Raw genomic sequence first — 18889 nt, forward strand, 5'->3', positions numbered from 1 at the left:
ATAGGCAGACATTTCTCCAAGTCCAGACCATGTTCATCCTGGCCAGAACGTCCTTGGAAGGCAGGGACCATGTTCTCCTATTTCCCATTATTGTCTTTAGTTCTTAATATTAACTTGACTCCTAATCCTTTCTTGCCCTCTTTTGAATATGTAAGCCTACTGACTTGATGTTGTCTGGGTCACAACCCCATGTAGTTGCCTTTGTTTCTTTTATTGATCGAAGAGCTATATTGATGAGATGTAAAGATGCTATCCTTCCCTCGTATACCCAGTGGTTGTCTGATGTGAAAGCATATCTGACTTATGAAAAAAAAGTTCTATTACTGAAATGAATATTAACTTCGTAAATTTACGGGGTCTTTTAATTATTTTCATAGTTTATGAGGCTACTTAGATCTTATTTAGTGATTTGGCTGTTTCCTTTTTTAAAGCAGTGGAGTATGTATGTTCAACTAACAACTTCATAAGGTTGGGACTAGATTATTAGTATAATTTAATTAGCTTATTTGTCATTATATGTACCAATATGGTTACTTTGTTGGATAATAATAATTATTATTATTATTACCACCTATTTATCATTTGCTGCTAAAACTCAATTAAAAAAATATATTAAAAAAGGAAGGCAGAGAAGAAATTACTGGGGACTTGATAAACATTTGTTGTTCATTGCTGATGACAGAAGAAATTCCAAAGGAGTGGAGGATGGCAAATGTGGTACCATAATTTAAAGAGGGCCATCAGGATAATTGCGGTAATTACAGACCTGTTCATCTGGCATCAACGGTTGGGAAAGTGCTGGAGACAATTCTGAGAGATCAAATCTATCAACATTTGAATGGGCAGAGTAAAATTAAGGAAGGCCAGGGTGGATTTGTCCATGTTTTATGAACGATAGAATTTTGTTGAGAGGTACATGGCACGTGTATCAGCCCAGAGGGCAGATACGCCTCCAACCATGCATCTTGGTGCCTCACAGTTCGGCGGGCAGCAACCTCCTTGGAAGAAGACCACAGAGCCCACCTCATTGACAAAAGACAAAGGAGGAAAAACCCAACACCCAACCCCATCCAACCAATTTTCCCTTGCAACCATTGCAACCGTGTCTGCCTATCCCGCATCGGACTTTTCAGCCACAAACGAGCCTGCAGCTGACGTGGACATTACCCCTCCATAAATCTTCGTCCACGAAACCAAGCCAAAGCCAAAGAAGAAGACATGGCAAATGATGTTATATATATATTGAATTTAATGAAATATTTGATAAGATCCCATAGGTGCAGTTGGTATGGAAGGTGAGGATACATGGGATAAAAGGCCAATTGTATAAAAAAGTGGCCAAGTGATAGGAGTCAGAGAATGGTTGTAGATGGCAGCTTTTCAGACTGAAGGGCCATAACCAGTGTAGTGCCTCAAGCTTTGCTCCGATGACCCTTGCTTTCTGTGTTATGCAAAAACAATTTGAACAAGAAAGTTTGTGGCAAGATGAGCAAGTTTGCTGATGACACAAAATAGGTGCTATATTGGGCAATGAAGAAAGTTATTTGGGTTTACAATGGAATCTATATCAGATGGGGAACTGGGGTAAAGAATGGCAGAATCAGTTCATATGGAAAATTGCAAGTTGCTTCATTTGGTTAAATTGAATTAACTCTGTTGCCGGCAGTGTTATGAAGCAGAGTGTAGGTATTTTTTTTTAAGATGGCAGCATATGTAGAAGTGAAAAGAGCTTTTAGGACACTTTCTTTCATCAGTCAGGGCTTTGAATGTAAGGGCTGGGATGACATGTTGAAATTATATAGGGCATTAGTACTGTCATACCTGGAATATTGTGTACAATTTTGGATTTATTGCAGCAGGAAGGATATTTGAAAGTTGTAAAGTGTATAGAAGAGATTTACAAAAATTTTGCTAAGATGAGGAAAGTTGAGTTGGAGTAAGAGACTGTAAAATCTAATTTTGTTTTTGGTAGTAAAGAGGTTGAGAGGAGAACTAACCAGTTGTCTATAAAATCATGAAGGTCATATATAAGGTAAGGAGTGACAGTTTGTTTTCTCAAGTAGGAGAATCATAGGCAAGAGGGCATGCCTATATGGTGAGGGGGTTTGGATTTAGAAGGGAGATAAGAGAACAGCTCTTCACTCAGATGGTGAAGGATGTATGGAGCGAGCTGCCAGACAAATCAGTGGAGGCAGGTCCTTTAGCTTCATTTAGCTTTCCTACATTAGCCCTGACCTCAACAATCTTCTTGCTCAAAAAGCTCAATCATATTCAGGGGACATGATTTCCCATGTTTCACTTGTACTGACAAGAGAGAAAATAAATAAATAAGGGGGAGGCAGAGATAATATTGCCGAGATAAGGCAGGTCTCACAGAAAAATTTGAACAATATGAATTTGAACACACATGATTAGAGGCTATAACAACATAGGTTTTGAATCGGACTGTTTAAAGGGAGAACAAAAGAAAATCAATTCAACTGTTCAAAATATTACTTCTTTAACCATGCAATTACAATTTTTATTAACTTACAATTTTTTTAACAAGCTTCATTAATTCTGATATGTTTTTAATTGGATTACCCCTTTCAGTTCAGATGAGGAAAACTTAATTCATTAAAAAAAAAATCATGCTGTTAACAGCAGGGTCCCTTTTAATTTCTTTTACTTTGCTGTTTTCCAGAGCAGATGTGGATTCCAAAGAATATTTTTTGCTCTCTGTTGTGATTGCATTGAGCGATGCTATCATCCTCCATGTGAGTGAATCCCTGCACAGGTGGAGGCCCCTGTGATCTCTCTCTGGGGCCAATGTCAGAAGAGGGCGAACCCTCGCAAGGCATCAGGCCCCAATGGCGTACTTGGTAGGATACTGAAAATCTATGCCATACAACTAGCCAGAGTGTCCACTCATACCTAAGTAAAAATCTGTATCTTCTGCAATTTGCCTGTCATCATAATTGCTTTATAGCAGTTGCAATAACACAGGCTCTTCACTCAACTCTGGATCACCTCGAAAGCAGTGACACATACATACAGCTGCTCTTCATTTGGCCCTTTCAAACTCTAATATAAAATGAGGTGAACCGGGAAATTTGCAACCCACTGACATGGCGATTTGAAAGGGTCCAACCAGGTCAACCTGTCCCTGACCTACCTCAGAGGTGGTCAGGGAACCCAGTAAAACTTACCCCCAGTCATCTTGATCTGACGGTTTGAAAGGGGAAATAGTCATCCTGGTTACTCAGGTGACATTAGCGCTTGTGCGCTGGCGTCACAGGGAAACCCCTGGTTGAAGTGCCACTGTTGTAGGGAGGGGGTGGAGAGAGGTTGCTGCCACGGGAGGGGGAAGAGAATTGCTGCCGTGGAGGGGGAAGAGAGTCGCTGCCGTGGGGGGAAGAGAGGTCGCTTCCAAAGGTCCCGGGGGAGAGAAGTTGCAGCTGCGGGAGGTAGGAAGAGAGGTAGCTGTCAGAGGGGAGAGAGAGAGGGTGGTCATAATTGAGGGGGGGTAGAGAGGTTGCTTTTGCGGAAGAGAGTGACGGTGTGGGTGATGACTGTCACAGAGGGTGACTGATGGAATGGCAATTGATGGCCTTTGGGTGGGAGAGGCTAACTGGTAATATTTTCAGTGAGTGCATGATGCGTCACTTATCGTGTCCTTGTAGAGGTGGGAACCCCCTTAAATCGCCGGGTTGGTGATTTAATGTGTCCATCCCCATGTGATTTGAAAGGTGCTTCTATCACCTTTGCCCCAGTAATTGTACCCATGTCCCCGTTTAAAAGAGGTTATTGACTATAGCTTAGCCTTCAACACCATTATTCCTTCATCTCCAAACCATGGGCTTCTGCACCCCCACTAGCAACCCCATCCCAGCAACTGGATAGTTGATTTCCTCATAGGAAAACCACAATCAGTATGAATTGGAAACAATATCTCCTCCTCACTAACTATCAAAACAGGTGCACCTCAAGGATATGTGCCTAGCCCATTGCTCAACTTACTATACACCCACTACTGTGTGGCCAGGCACAATTCCAATGCTATCTACAAATTTGCCGATGACACCATGGTTGTCAGCAGAATTACAAACAGCATTGAGGAAGTATACAGAAGGGAGATAGATCAGCTTGTTGAGTGGTGTCACACCAACAACCTTGTAATCAAGGGGGTGGCATGGTTGGCATAAAGGTTAGCACAACACCGTTAAAGTGGCAGCGATCAAGACTGGGATTCAAATCTCACGCTTTATGTAAGGAGTTGGTATGTTCTACCTGTTTCTGGTTTCCTCCCACCATTTGAAATGCACAGGGGTTGACATTAATAAGATATAATTGGGTGGCATAGGCTTATGGGCTGAAATGGACTGTTACCGTGCTGTATGTCTAAAACTTTTTTTAAAATTCAACGTTATCAAAACCACGGAGATGATTGAGACTTCAGGAGAAAGTCGGGAGAACACGATCCAGTCCTCATCAAAGGCTCAGAACTGGAGAAGATCAAGAACTTCAAATTCCTTGATGTCAAAATTTCGGAAGATCTTCCTGGAGCCCCTATGTCAGTGCAATCGTGAAGAAGGCTCGCCAGTGGCTGACAATCCAGTGATCATTGGAGAATCAGAGGTGGAGAGGGTGAGCAAATTTAAGATTTTTGGAGTCAATATCTCAGAGGACATTTCCTGGACCCGTCATATGAATGAGATCATGAAGAGAGCACGTCAGCACCTTTATTTTCTCAGGAGTTTTCAAAGTTTCAGCATAACATTGCAAACCTTGGCAAACTTCTTCAGATATGTGATGGAATGTGTACCAACCAGCTGCATCACAGCTCGGTATGAAGGAACCAATACCTATGAGTGATAAACTCTGCAAAAGGTAGTGGACACCACCCAATGCATCACAGACTAAACTCTCCTCACAATCGTGAACATCTACATGGAATGTTGATGTTAGAGAGCAGCAGCAATCATCAAGGATCCACATCACATGCTCTGTTCTCACTGCTGCCATTAGGAAAGAGGTATAGGTGCTACAGAATGCATACCTACACCAATCTTAGGAAGAGTGGCTTATCCCTCAACCATCAGACTCCTAAACCACAAACTCAAACAGAGTATCATTTGTTTTTCACCAAAGAAACCCAATGCAAATTTGTTGTAACTAACCACAGAGCAGATAAAAACAATGCTCCTCATAAGAATTACATGCACAATAGTTAAAAGATGCAGAATCTTCCAGCAGATTGGAAGAAGTTCAAAGAAAGTTCTATGCATTACAGATGAACTGTATTCAGCTGACCAATCAGCATGATGCATTTTTGCAATCAAATGCACCAGAACATAATTTTTAAATGTTATTTTAATTAAATTTGAATGATTTGTGCAAATAAACACAAACTTATGTTGCTTTGAAGAGGAAACTAATCAGGTTGAAGTCAACAGAGTGATTTTATGATTCTTAAAATGGCAAAGTAGTATACAGTAAAATCCCCATTCAATCAACCAGAGACTCAAATAACTGGCAAAAAAAAACTGAGAAAATTAATTCATAAATTAATTAATTTTAAATAAATAAAGTTTGAAATAAAAGCTTAAATTTGTAACTGCTCTCTGAAGCAACTCTCAACCTCTTGGGAGCAAACATTTGGCAGGCAACTTTTTGAATAAAGTTTCAATAAAGTTGTATTTGAATAAAATGGCAGCATCAAGAATGAAGAGCCAGCTGATGCCACTCATCGACTCTCCCAAAGTGTCTCCCGATCCCTGCCTAGTAAGTCTTTATTTCCTTAGTATATTATTAAGGCTTTATCTGTAAACTTTGCGGGGGGTTATTATAACAGTCACGCAGTTAACACAGCAGTCAGTGGTCCTCAACCTTTTTTTTTCACTCACATACCACTTTAAGTATTCCCTATGCCATAGGTGCACTGTGATAAGTAAGGGATTGCTTAAGGTGGTATGTGGGTGGAAAGAAAAAGTTTGAAAACCACTGTTTTAATCATCCCTAATTGACTCGTTATGTGCACGGTTTCGTAACTCCAAAGGAAATGGGCCAATGACAATTTTTCTAAAGCAAAATATTTCAGTAACAATTGGGTCTAGAGCAATGATGCTCAATCTTCCCTTCCCAGTTACATACTACCTTAAGCAATCTGTTACTAATCACAGAGCACTGATGGCATAGGGACTACTTCAAGTGGGATGTGAATGGAAAGAGAAAGGTTGAGAACCACTGTAGCGCAATACTGATACAGCACCAGCTACTGGAGTTAGAATATAAAGGAAGGTGCGAAAGACATGGCCGGGACACTGGTGTGGAGATGAGTCAAGTTGTGCTAAGGGCCTGACCCGAATACTAGGATGAAGATCCGGTCGATGCCTCTCACCGCTGGAGCGACTCTCCCAAAGTGTTTTCCTATCCCTCTCCGGTAAATGTCAATATCTTTATTAGTGTTAGGTATATTAGAAAGGCTTTATCTGTAAACTTGGGGATAGGGATAGTGTTGTGGATAGCACAACTCTGTTTCAGTACCAGCATCTGGGGTTTAGATTTAAATTTAAATTTTGTAAGTTACATAAATTATATAATTAAAGTGAACTTTTCATAATACTACAATACTGATTTTTTTTTTTCAAATTATTTACATTTTGCACTGTTGTTTGTCTTTTAAACCATATAATCTTCATGCAGGTGTACAAGTTAAGCATTGTAAGAGTGAACCTCAGTCAATCAGTAAATTGGCATTTTCGGCTCTGTAGGTGCTGGATAATGGGGATTTTATTGTATTTTAAATATATGGTTGACAGATCAGAATCATCAGTTTGTCTCTCAATCAATAAAAAAATATCAGTTAACTTCAAAGATATATTGATTATATTCACTGATTGGCATTCATTTCAAGAGGAATAGTGTACAAGACTAAAGAGGTGTTGAAGAGGCTCCATGGGCACCAGTGAGACCTCATTTGGAGTACTCTGTGCAGTTTTGTGCCCCCTATCTTAGAAAGGTTGGAAAGGGTGCAGAAGAGATTTACTAGGATGATTCCCAGAAAGCAAGGGCTAACGTATGAGGAGCGTTTGGCGTTTCTTGAGATGTATTCATTGGAGTTAGGAGAATGAGAGGAAATCTTGTAGGTGCTTTTTGTATTTTGAAAGGTTTAGATAGGGTGGATGTGGGTAAGATGTTTCCCTTGGTGGATGAATTGAGGACAAGGGGTCATGATCTGAAATGAGAGGTTATCCATATAAAACAGAGATTAGGAAGAACTTCTTTAGCCAAAGGATCTGTGGAACTCGCTGCCGCCTACAGCAGTGGAAGCTAGATCACTGGGAGTATTTAAACAAGAAATAGACAAGTATCTCATTAGTGTGGGCACCAAGGGATATGGGGAAAAGGCTAGAAATTGGAACTAGTGTAGATTAGCTAGTGGCCTCCTTCTGTTTCTTTGTCTTGTGATCTTGTGATTTAATGATTTACATGTTGGGAATGATATGCAAAATGTGTGGCTGTCTTTCAGTTAAATAGCTATTTATTTTAATTTTTTTAATGTAGTTTTTTTTGCTGTCTGGAGTCAAAAGAGCTTCCAAAGTGGAATAAAATCAAAATTCTCATTTATTGTACATTTTTACATGTAGTCTTAGTTTCTATCTGCTTTTGAAAATCACAGTGGCATGGTTAGCATAGCAGTTAATGCAATACTGTTACAGCACACAGCGACACAAGTTCAAATGCAGCACTGTATGAAAGGAATTTGTATGCTCTCCCTGTGTCTTCATTGGTCTCCTCTGGGTGCTCTGGTTCCTCCCACCCTTCAAAAACATATGGGGAATATAGGTTAATATATGTATTTGATGGGAATGTGCTTGTTGGCTGGTAGGGCCTGTAACTGTGCTAAATTTAAAATTTAAAAATTCTTCAACTTTTCTTGGATGGATTAAACTGCAATACTCCTGAAATCAGTAGCCCTCTGTGTGTTGACCCAAGGAAGTGCTGGACATGGATCAGTGGCCAAACTCATAAACCATCACTGCCAAACACAAAGGAAAAATATGTTGCATTTCATATATGCAAATTGAGCACCGCATACTTCAGTTGAGGAGTAATAGTGGTTGAGTAAATATTACTTTTAACAATTATGTCCAGATTTATTAGAGGTTTGAACTAAGCCTGAGTCATAAATATGACTGCAATTATATGTGGAGTAAGCTATTTAATTTTTTAAGACTAAGTTAACATCTGACCATGGCAGTCAATAAAAGCAAGACCTTATTGTCAGCATTTGAAAACAGAAGTCAAAATTCACTGGTATATAATTCTCTTCAAATAAATTGTGTTAATGCATGCAATTTATGTCAAACCTTGCAGTGACCCAAAGCAAACTATTATGTTATTGAAAATAAGCTAGCATTACCAATATTAACTCTTGGTCACGCTCATGGCTTCACTTACATAAAAGATGAAACTTTACAGAAACTTCTTCACTGAACGAAACTGCCATAAATGTTCAGATTAATAGATCTTTGGAAACAAATGAAAATTAACAACTATGATTTGTATTATATACCATATCTTTCTTTGGCTTGGCTTCGCGGACGAAGATTTATGGAGGGGGTAAAAGTCCACGTCAGCTGCAGGCTCGATTGTGGCTGACAAGTCCGATGTGGGACAGGCAGACACGGCTGCAGCGGCTGCAGGGGAAAATTGGTGGGTTGGGGTTGGGTGTTGGGTTTTTCCTCCTTTGCCTTTTGTCAGTGAGGTGGGCTCTGCGGTCTTCTTCAAAGGAGGTTGCTGCCCGCCGAACTGTGAGGCGCCAAGATGCACAGTTTGAGGCGAGATCAGCCCACTGGCAGTGGTCAATGTGGCAGGCACCAAGAGATTTCGTTAGGCAGTCCTTGTACCTTTTCTTTGGTGCACCTCTGTCACGGTGGCCAGTGGAGAGCTCGCCATATAACACGATCTTGGGAAGGCGATGGTCCTCCATTCTGGAGACGTGACCCACCCAGCGCAGCTGGATCTTCAGCAGCGTGGACTCGATGCTGTCGACCTCTGCCATCTCGAGTACTTCGACGTTAGGGATGAAAGCGCTCCAATGGATGATGAGGATGGAGCGGAGACAACGCTGGTGGAAGCGTTCTAGGAGCCGTAGGTGATGCCGGTAGAGGACCCATGATTCGGTGCCGAACAGGATTGTGGGTATGACAACGGCTCTGTATACGCTTATCTTTGTGAGGGTTTTCAGTTGGTTGTTTTTCCAGACTCTTTTGTGTAGTCTTCCAAAGGTGCTATTTGCCTTGGCGAGTCTGTTGTCTATCTCATTGTCGATCCTTGCATCTGATGAAATGGTGCAGCCGAGATAGGTTAACTGCTTGACCGTTTTGAGTTTTGTGTGCCCGATGGAGATGTGGGGGGGATGGTAGTCATGGTGGGGAGCTGGCTGATGGAGGACCTCCGTTTTCTTCAGGCTGACTTCCAGGCCAAACATTTTGGCAGTTTCCGCAAAGCATGACCTCAAGCACTGAAGAGCTGGCTCTGAATGGGCAACTAAAGCGGCATCGTCTGCAAAGAGTAGTTCACGGACAAGTTTCTCTTGTGTCTTGGTGTGAGCTTGCAGGCGCCTCAGATTGAAGAGACTGCCATCCGTGCGGTACTGGATGTAAACAGCGTCTTCACTGTTGAGGTCTTTCATGGCTTGGTTCAGCATCATGCTGAAGAAGATTGCAGGCAAAATCTTCGCTAGGATTCTACTAAATAGAATAATACCTAGTGTCGCCGAGAATATTCTCCCAGAATCACAGTGCAGCTTTCGCGCAAACAGAGGAACTACTGACATGGTCTTTGCCCTCAGACAGCTCCAAGAAAAGTGCAGAGAACAAAACAAAGGACTCTACATCACCTTTGTTGACCTCACCAAAGCCTTCGACACCGTGAGCAGGAAAGGGCTTTGGCAAATACTAGAGCGCATCGGATGTCCCCCAAAGTTCCTCAACATGATTATCCAACTGCACAAAAACCAACAAGGTCGGGTCAGATACAGAAATGAGCTCTCTGAACCCTTCTCCATTAACAATGGCGTGAAGCAAGGCTGTGTTCTCGCACCAACCCTCTATATACCATATAACCATATAACAATTACAGTACGGAAACAGGTCATCTTGGCCCCTCGAGTCTGTACTGATTTAAGTGAAACTCCATCAGTTTCACCTTCCCGCTCCCTCTCCATAACCCTCCAATTCCCTCACATCCATACACTCAGCCAACCTTCCCTTAAATGACAAAATTGACCCTGCTGCAACCACCTCTTCTGGAAAGTCATTCCACTCAGCCACCCCTCCCTGAGTGAAGAAGCTTCCTCTTTTGTTACTTCTAAAGTTTTCTTCCCTAGCCCTTAACTTATGACCCCTTGTTCCAAATCTGCAAATATGACATATGTGGCTGATACAGGTAAGTACCCCCTTCAGAATTGGAACTGATGAACAACTGTTCTCTGAGTTGAGTTGAACTGGACAGAACATTTTGCCTGTCCAGAAGCAGGCTTTAGCTCAAGATACTTTGGTAAGAGGCCTGAATAGAGTTACAGGTAAGAACTGATAAGGCATTTCTCTTTTTGCCTGAAAGATGTAGGATATCAGGTAGAATTTCAGTGTCCCTTATACCTGTACTTGTGGGAAGTATATCCAGCTGCAGCCTTCTTCCTGATAGAGTCAGGGAATTGGAGCTGGAGTTGGATGAATTCCAGATCATTAAGGAAGCTGAAAAGATCATGGAGAAAAGTTGCATTGAGGAGGTCACACTGAGGACTCAGGCTGCAGCTGTTGAATGACCACTAGGAAAAGCAGCAGGAGAAGGTAAACAGTGCAGGTTTCCCCTGTGGCCACCCCCCTCCTGAATGAGTATACCATTGTAGATACTATTTGGTGGGGGGAGGGAATGACCTTTCAGGGCACAGCAGCAGCAGACTCCAAGTCACAGCAGGGAAGGGTGGAGTCAGACAGAACTATAGTGACAGGAGACTTTGGGTGGCATGGTAGACATAGTGGTTAGCATAGCATCTTTACAGCGCCAGCAAATCGGACCTGGTTCAAATCTCACACTATCTGTAAGGAGTTTGCATTTTCTCCCCATGTCTGCGTGGGTGTTCCCTGGAGGTTCCAGTTTCCTTACACCGTTCAAACCATACTTGGGGTGTAGGTTAATTTGGTGTAAATTGGGTGGCACAGACTTCTGGGCTGATATGGCCTGCTACAGTGCTGTATGTCTAAATTAAAAATTCAATTAAAATTACATAGGCTCCATAATTAGTGGCACAGTCTCTACAGTTAGAAGAGGCAAGAGAGATACCAGATTGTGTGTACCTCCATGTGCTTTCGTCAAGGATGTTCTGAGGAAAAACAGAACATTCTGAAAGGGGGTGGGGATGGGGGTGAGCAGCAGAGGCCATTGTGATATGGGGAGGAAAAGGGATGAGGTCCTGTAGAGTGAGTTTGGGGAGTAAGAAAGGAGGCTAGAAAGCATATTGATCTTTCGATTACTCATGGAGTCATGTGCTAGTGAGTTTAGGAATAGAAAGGTTGGACAGATAAATGTTTGGCTGAGGAGGTGGTGGAGGGGGCTAGGGATTTATGTTCTTGGACCAGAAGAGATCCCAGAAGTGACCTGTACAAGAGGGATGGGCTACATCTGAACAGGAGGGGAATCCATAAATTAGCAAGCAAATGTTCCAGTACTTCTTGGGAAGATTTAACAGGGGGATGGAGCTCAGAGCTGTGATAAGGCAGATGAGCAAATGTGGTGGACAATGTGACAAAGAGAGAGGAAAAACCCATGGTTTAAATTGCATCTTTTTCAATGTAGAAGGCATATCTGGAAAAGCAGACAAACTCAGGACGTACATTGGCTTGGGATACTAGGATATTGTGGCCTTATCAGAAACATGTCTGAGAGAAGAGCAAGATATGGAGCTTAACATTCCATGGTATAGATGCAACAAGTGCAGCAGAAGTGTGGTAAACCACTGTTATTGACTGCTTCTGGCTTGACACATCTCCTGAGACCAATCCTCCTAATTAGCCCTTTGCATGCTCCCCATTATTCTCTGACTTGATAAGTCAATTAGGTTGATAACTGTTCCAGTCTCTAGTTAATAAAAGCCTATCAGTTTCACAACTTCAGTCTTTTGTGATTATTGATGGTGCATCACGAAGGAAAGCACAGAAGGATGGGCTTTGTTTGCTGATGAGATAAGGCATAACACCAGTGCTCAAGGAGGATATTTTTGAGATATTGTCTTGTGAAGCTATAAAGGTAGAACTCGAAGCAAGATCACTTTGATGGGTGGTATTTTAGGCCCCCAACATCAACAGGAATTCAGGGAATGGAAGACAGAGGTATAGGGAAATTACAGATAGTGGTAAGAATAACAAAGAATTATGACTAGGAGCACCATAGGCCAAAGGGTTAAAATTTGTTCTGTGCCCAAGAAGCTTTTCCAATAAATATAGGATTCCATGAGAGAGGGTACAGCACTGCAGTGGTGATATGTTTTCTCCATTATATATAGTTATGATTGACAACTATATATATGGAGCTGGCCTGCCCAATGTTGACTCATACCCTATGACTCCTCCCCTGTGGTCATGTGCATAAAGGTCGAGCCACCTCTCCCTTCCCGCCATTCTTATTCCTGGATCCGGGCCTGCAAGGTTCTTCTGTACATTATTCCCTCAGCCTAGTCTTTGTGGTTATTGGTAGTGCACTACAACTGGATATCCTCAGGGAAAAATATAGGGAAAGTAACTGAACTGTCATTAGGAGAGCACTATTGACCCAGTGACCATAATTGCCTAATAGCCTGAATCCGCCTGAGATTGTCTGATCTCGGAAGCTAAACAGGCTCAGGACTGGTCAGTACTTTGAGGGGAGACGGCCTAGGAATACCAGGTACTCTAGTTTTCTGTGAGGGGCACTGGACAAAGTGGATGTTCTCTATCACCCTTATGGTAGACAAAAGTTAAAGAATTTTATGTATGTTACATTTTAAATGTAATATTATGTGAGATTAATGGAACTTTTACCTTTACAACTTCATTTCTGTAATTTTAAAATAGATATGGAGAATTATGGGACTGGTTCACAAGTTAAAGCCCTAAATTAGGACAAGGCTGATTTTGGAGCAACTAGGCAGGAGCTTGCAGAAGTTGATTAGGAGAGCTTTGTTGCAAATAAGGGACAAATGCAAAGAGCAATGTTGTTAAAACTGAGTGAGAGAGGGTTCAGGCTCTGCATGTTTTTATTTGGGTGAAGGTCATGGCTGGTAGGTTTAAGGAACTGTGGTTGATGAGAAATGTTGAGGCTCCAGATGGTCAGATCACATGGAATCCAAGGTGAGGTTTTGAGTCAAAGCTGGCTTACTGAAAGGAGGCAGAGGGGAGTCATGGTAGGATGTTTCTCTGATTGGAAGCCGGTATCCAGCAGTGTGCCACAGTGGTTGGTACTGGATCATCAATATTAACAATTTAGATGTCAATATCTTTAACTTGATATGTAAATTTGTGGATGATACCAAAATTTATGTTGTAATGGGCAGTGATGAAGGATATCCAAGTTTAAAAAAAAGAACTGGATCAGTTTGATAGGTGGGGCAATGAATAGCAAATGGAATTTAACTCTGACAAGTGTTTCATGCTTTAATACACAGTGAATGGTGGGACACTGGTAAGTCTTATGGAACAGAAAGAATAAGAGGTACAGGTACCTCTTTAAAAATGGTACTCAAGCAGATATTTGTCTGTTTGTTTGCCATGTATATAATAAAGTTACCTTTGATCGTGATACTGGTGTCTGACTCATCTCTCTGTGAACCCACAGTACCTGACCCATTCCCAACACAACAACATTGGGTGGAATCCAAATGTTTAGACCTCTTGACTCAGATGTAAAAGGCGTTGGTGAAACTGCATCTCAAGCAGTCTGTGCAGTTGTGGTCACCCAGCTATAGGAAGGATATCGATAGATTTGAAGGGATGCAAAGCAGATTTCCTCAGAGGTTGCCAGGCTGAGGAAAAGGTTGTGGAGGTTGGGTCTTTATTATTTATCATGCAGGAGGCTGAGGTGATGTCACAGCAGTTTATAAAATCATGAGAAGCATTGATAAAGTGATTTCCCATTGTTTTTTTTTCCCCCAGGACGAATGGTTTAGAACTAGAGATCATAGATTTTCATTGAGAGGAAAAAGATATAAAAGGATGTTCTTTTTCACTCGGAGGTTGGTCTGTATCTGGTATGAGCAGCCAGATGAAACTGTAGAAGTAGCACAATAACAACATTCAAAAACTGCTTAGAAGATTTATGGATAAGAGGAGCTTGGAGGGATATAGACCTCAAGCATTCAAATGAGATAAGACCACAAAGCCAGATTGGTTGGCATCAGTTAGTTGGACTGAAAGTCCTGTTTGTTGTTGTTTGACTTCAAGCAAGGATGCTGCCCCTAACTACAAACATATTATTTTTTATTAATTTGAATGAATATTTAATGCATCTCAGTGAGAGAAGGACAAATGGCTTCAGAAGTGCTGTTTAAAGGAACTAAGGGGGCAACACGATATGGTGTAGCAGTTAGCACAATGCTGTTGCCGTGCTAGTGATCAGGACCGGGGCTCAAGTCCCACGCTGCCTGAATGTTCTCCTTGTGTCTGCGTGGGTTTCCTCCGGGTGATCCCATTTCCTTCCACCCTCCAAAAATGTATCTGGGGGTTGTAGGTTAATTGGGTGTAATTGGGCAGCAGGAGCTCGTGGGCTGAAAGGGCCTGTTACCATGGTATATGTATATGTAAATGTCTAAATTAAAATATCCAGACTGTGTGGCTGAATCTGAATACTGAATGCCAAATGGGCCCAGTGGTAATTAAGGCTATGCCTATGATTCGGTTCAGATAGTGCATAATGAAAAACGTATCAATGTTGGAGTCATTGCATTTGTTTGAAGGTTGGGAGTGGAAACTTAAAATTATAAATTAAACTGGGTTATGGTAGATAAACTGAAACAGACATTAGTTAAGATGGTTTTTTTTTTACCTAATTTGTCATAAAGGAAGACAGTCGTGTCTGTCACACAATAAAACCCTTATGACACCTTTGAGAATCCATATGAGAGCTTGCCAGGAAATGAGGCAATTGACCTTTATCAATCCTTTCCTTGTGAGCAACACCAGGAGAATTGACTGACAGAGCTAAGATTGTTTGTAGGTTAAAGCAGGTTCACAGATTTGAAGGGATCACATCAGATTAACCGTGAGTCCAGCGGAAGGGAATGGTTTCTACTTAGCTCCAGACAAACACTTACAGATGTGCAATAATGTAGAGCCATCCAATGCCAGGGTGTCAACATTGGAAAGACTATAGAAGGTTATACATTGAATGACGTGCAATAAAAAAATCAGAACAGCAAGTGCAAATGCAAGGCAGCTTGGTTGTTACAAGTACATGAACAGTTCATGGCAGAATAAAAAAGTTGCAATGTGGATGAGAAAATTATTTCTATAAATAGCATTCAATGAAATTGCCATTGGAAATCCATGAAAGGAATTAAATGAGCTGGAGAGTATTTGCATATTGTATCTCTGTTTTAAAATTAAATCAGTGTTAAAGAAGGAACAACTTTCAGATGTGTGGTGCGCTGAGGTAACAGCAAGCAAGCACAAAACTCAAAAGACAGTACAACAGGCTTTATTCAGGTAAAAGTCTGAACATCAGTTCATGCTTCAATGGCTCACATGTGACTGGCTCAGGAAGGGCCTGCTCAGGTCTATATTCAGGTCGGCTGATTGACAGCCAGCCAGGTGGGAGTCAGCCCTTAGGTGGTCTTCCTGAATGAGATCACCCCCTGCAGTAGAGTGGTGGTCATATCACCACGTTGCATATAAGACAAATGTAAACCAGCAACATTTGAGCTTTTAACATGGGTTAGATGAGGATTGCAGAGGATCACATTACCTCCCTGTCTGGAAAATTGTAGATTGCAGAGGATCACGTGACTTCCCTGTCTGAAATCTAGCCAGAAGTTGAATCATCTCCCAATCAAGTTTGGACTCCAGCCACCTATTAGTGCACACCTTACCGTTGGCTCATTTAAATGGCTCAGTGTTATTTCTGGCCAGATGGCCAGGTCAGAACAGTATAAACTCCAACACATGGGATAGTTCACTCTCTCTCTGCTCCTTCGTCCTGAGTACGAATGCTTGTCTATGCAGGTCGCTTAACTATGGACATCGCTGGAAAAATCATTGGTAAGGTTTGTATTACATTTAGGATAATATTGTTTGGCAGTACATAGCGATGAGCCACCCCCTTCATTGGTACAGGGATCAGGAGTATGTCCCAGTCTGTGGGTGTGTCACATGTGGGAGAATGTGGTAGGGTAAGCAGCCACAGGTATCAAAGGCCCTTGTGCCTGCTTACACTGTTAAAGTTTTTGTCTCATACCATGTGAAAGATAAGATGGCCACTGGTATCAGAGTACAACCTGGATCCAATGTGAATGTCCATATAACTACTATGTAGTAAGAATGATTAAGTATTGTTTGATATATTTGTCTGTTTGTTTGCCATGTGTATAATAAAGTTACCTTTGATCGTGATACTGGTGTCTGACTCATCTCTCCGTGAACCCACAGAACCTGACCCATTCCCAACACAACAACATAGGAGTCATGTCTAATGTCCTCCAGCTTCAAATGCCTCAACCTTCAGGTTATAAAGTTAATATCAGCAAGTCAAAAGTCATTGAAGTGTAAGAGGACTATGCTGAAGACTGCCAGGTGATGCTCCCTGAAAATGGTAAAGCATTGGAAGCAACAGAAGTTTGACAGGGACTTCATTTTCAAGGAGTATCTCCTGGCAGTCTTCTGAGGCATCAGGACAGGTTCATAAATATTGCATCAACAGAAACATTCACTTCCATTATGTAACTCCCAGATGCAGATACAGATTTGTAATTGCAGAAACAAAAAGGCTAATATCTTATCCAAGCTGTATGGAACTAGTCAGTCTCCCACTGCCAAGGCCATCCCAGTAGTTCTAATGTAGTCATTCTTAATGGGGACTATAAAGCATGAACTGAAATCATAAAATATTTTTATGCTTCTTTATGCAGAAAAGTACAGAAGAAACTAACAACAACTGCTGCACATGTAAGGGGGCCATAAATTTTGAGCAGAGTTCTAAGGGAGCCATAGCCAGACAAAGTTGAGATTGTCTGTTCTAAAGGACAACCTTTAGAAGCTTCCGCATCCAAGTCAAGATGTGTTGAGATACCAAGCTTCAGGCTAAGAATTTAGTGAATGGAGGAGCTCTGAGATGTGCCAGTACTGTATTTCTGAAATTAATTTTAAAAAATGCAATTAGCTGACCAAGAAACAAAGAAACATGGGTAATGTTGGAAATTGAACAGTTGTGAAAACAGGTCAAATGAAATAATGATACAATCACAGATGAAACTGTAGCCTCTTTTAAACTGCAGCACCTGGATAGCTCTCCTGAGACCCAGGTATGATTACTGGGGCAAAGGTACTTGAAGAATTGCAAGGGGATCGATGCATTAAATCACCAAGCTGGGATCTCGCCCCCGCAAAGACACGTCAGATTCTCACACGGAAGTACTTCCAGATGTTCGGATGCTGGCTGCCCGGTGGCGTATGCACATAAGCACCGATGTCACTGGAATAAGCGAGTCAGCCATTTTCATTTTCAAATCACCTGTGGGTTCCCTAACTACCTCTGAGGTAGGTTAAAGACCCGGTTGGAATCCGACGGGGTTGACTGGGTAAGATCCTTTCTAACTGGGTACCTGGAAGCCAGCATCCGAACCCGGTTAACCCCATTTTACATGGAGATTTGAAAGGGTCTTTTGTTATATAGCTTCAAATGAAATAAGCTGACGTAGTAAGTAGAATCTGCAGAAAAGGCCCTTGGAACAACAACCTTCCAGAAGGACCAATCAATGGTAAACTAAGACATAATTTTGACAAAAAACAAGGTCAAGCTTATTTATCATCTGATTTTACAAGTACAACATGACAAAGCAGCGTTCTCCTGTTCTTTGTGCTAAACACTGCAAACACTCATCAAGACATTCAGACAAATGGTACATATGTACAGCATGTAAATACAAATATTAAAAGAAATACATATTATTGTTAAATAAATATAGCGGCATAGATGATTTCTATATGCAGTTCATGAGTTGTTCAGCAATCTCACTGCTCATTGGAATAAGCTGTTTCTTTACCTGTTGGATCTGGCTCTGATACTCCTGAATCTCTTTCCTGATGGGAGTAGCTGGAAGATGCTGTGTGCATAATGGTAGGGATCCTCACTGATTTTTCAAGCCCTCTTTAGGCAAAGATTCTGATAAATCATGAGGATAGGGAGGAGGCCCCAGTGATCCTCTCTGCCATTCTTATGGTCCTGTAGATTGACCTCCTGCCTAATGCTCCACAGCAATTGTACCATAGTGTGATGCTCTCGATAGAGCTCCTGTAGAAAGTTGACAGGATGGTGGCTGGTAGTTTTCCCACTTCAGTATTCTCAGGAAATGCAGTCACTATTCCATCTTCCTGACAAATGAGGAGATGTTATGTGACCACAATAAGCCACTCGTCAAGTGAACTCCAAGGAACTTGGTGCTCTCCACTCTCTCCACTTAAGAGTTGTTTATGTGTAGTGGAAAATTGTTGATTTTAGACCTCCTGAACTCCATGAACATCTCCTTTCTCTTATCCACATTGAGACTCAGGTTGTTACTTTCACGCTATTTCACAAGATTTTTCACCTCTTCTCTGTAGTGTGACTCATCCTTGTTGCTGATGAGGCCAACAACTGTCTGCAAACTTGATGGCACTGT

At 41.7% G+C, this 18889-nt stretch overlaps 1 long non-coding RNA gene across 3 annotated transcripts in view; it reads left to right on the plus strand.

The window, feature by feature from the left end:
- The window catches only part of LOC138739945 (uncharacterized), a 107380-nt gene that overhangs the window by 11439 nt on the left and 77052 nt on the right, over positions 1 to 18889 (plus strand). Inside the window, exon 4 of one of the 3 annotated variants that reach the window (XR_011342595.1) lies at positions 2689 to 2913. The exons of the other annotated variants lie outside the window; for them this stretch is intronic. This is a non-coding gene — a long non-coding RNA (uncharacterized lncRNA). Of the gene's footprint in view, positions 1 to 2688; positions 2914 to 18889 lie in introns of those variants that run through there. 3 annotated transcript variants of the gene reach the window in all.

The sequence above is a fragment of the Narcine bancroftii genome, chromosome 7 (assembly GCF_036971445.1).
Source record: "Narcine bancroftii isolate sNarBan1 chromosome 7, sNarBan1.hap1, whole genome shotgun sequence".
NCBI lineage: Eukaryota > Metazoa > Chordata > Chondrichthyes > Torpediniformes > Narcinidae > Narcine > Narcine bancroftii.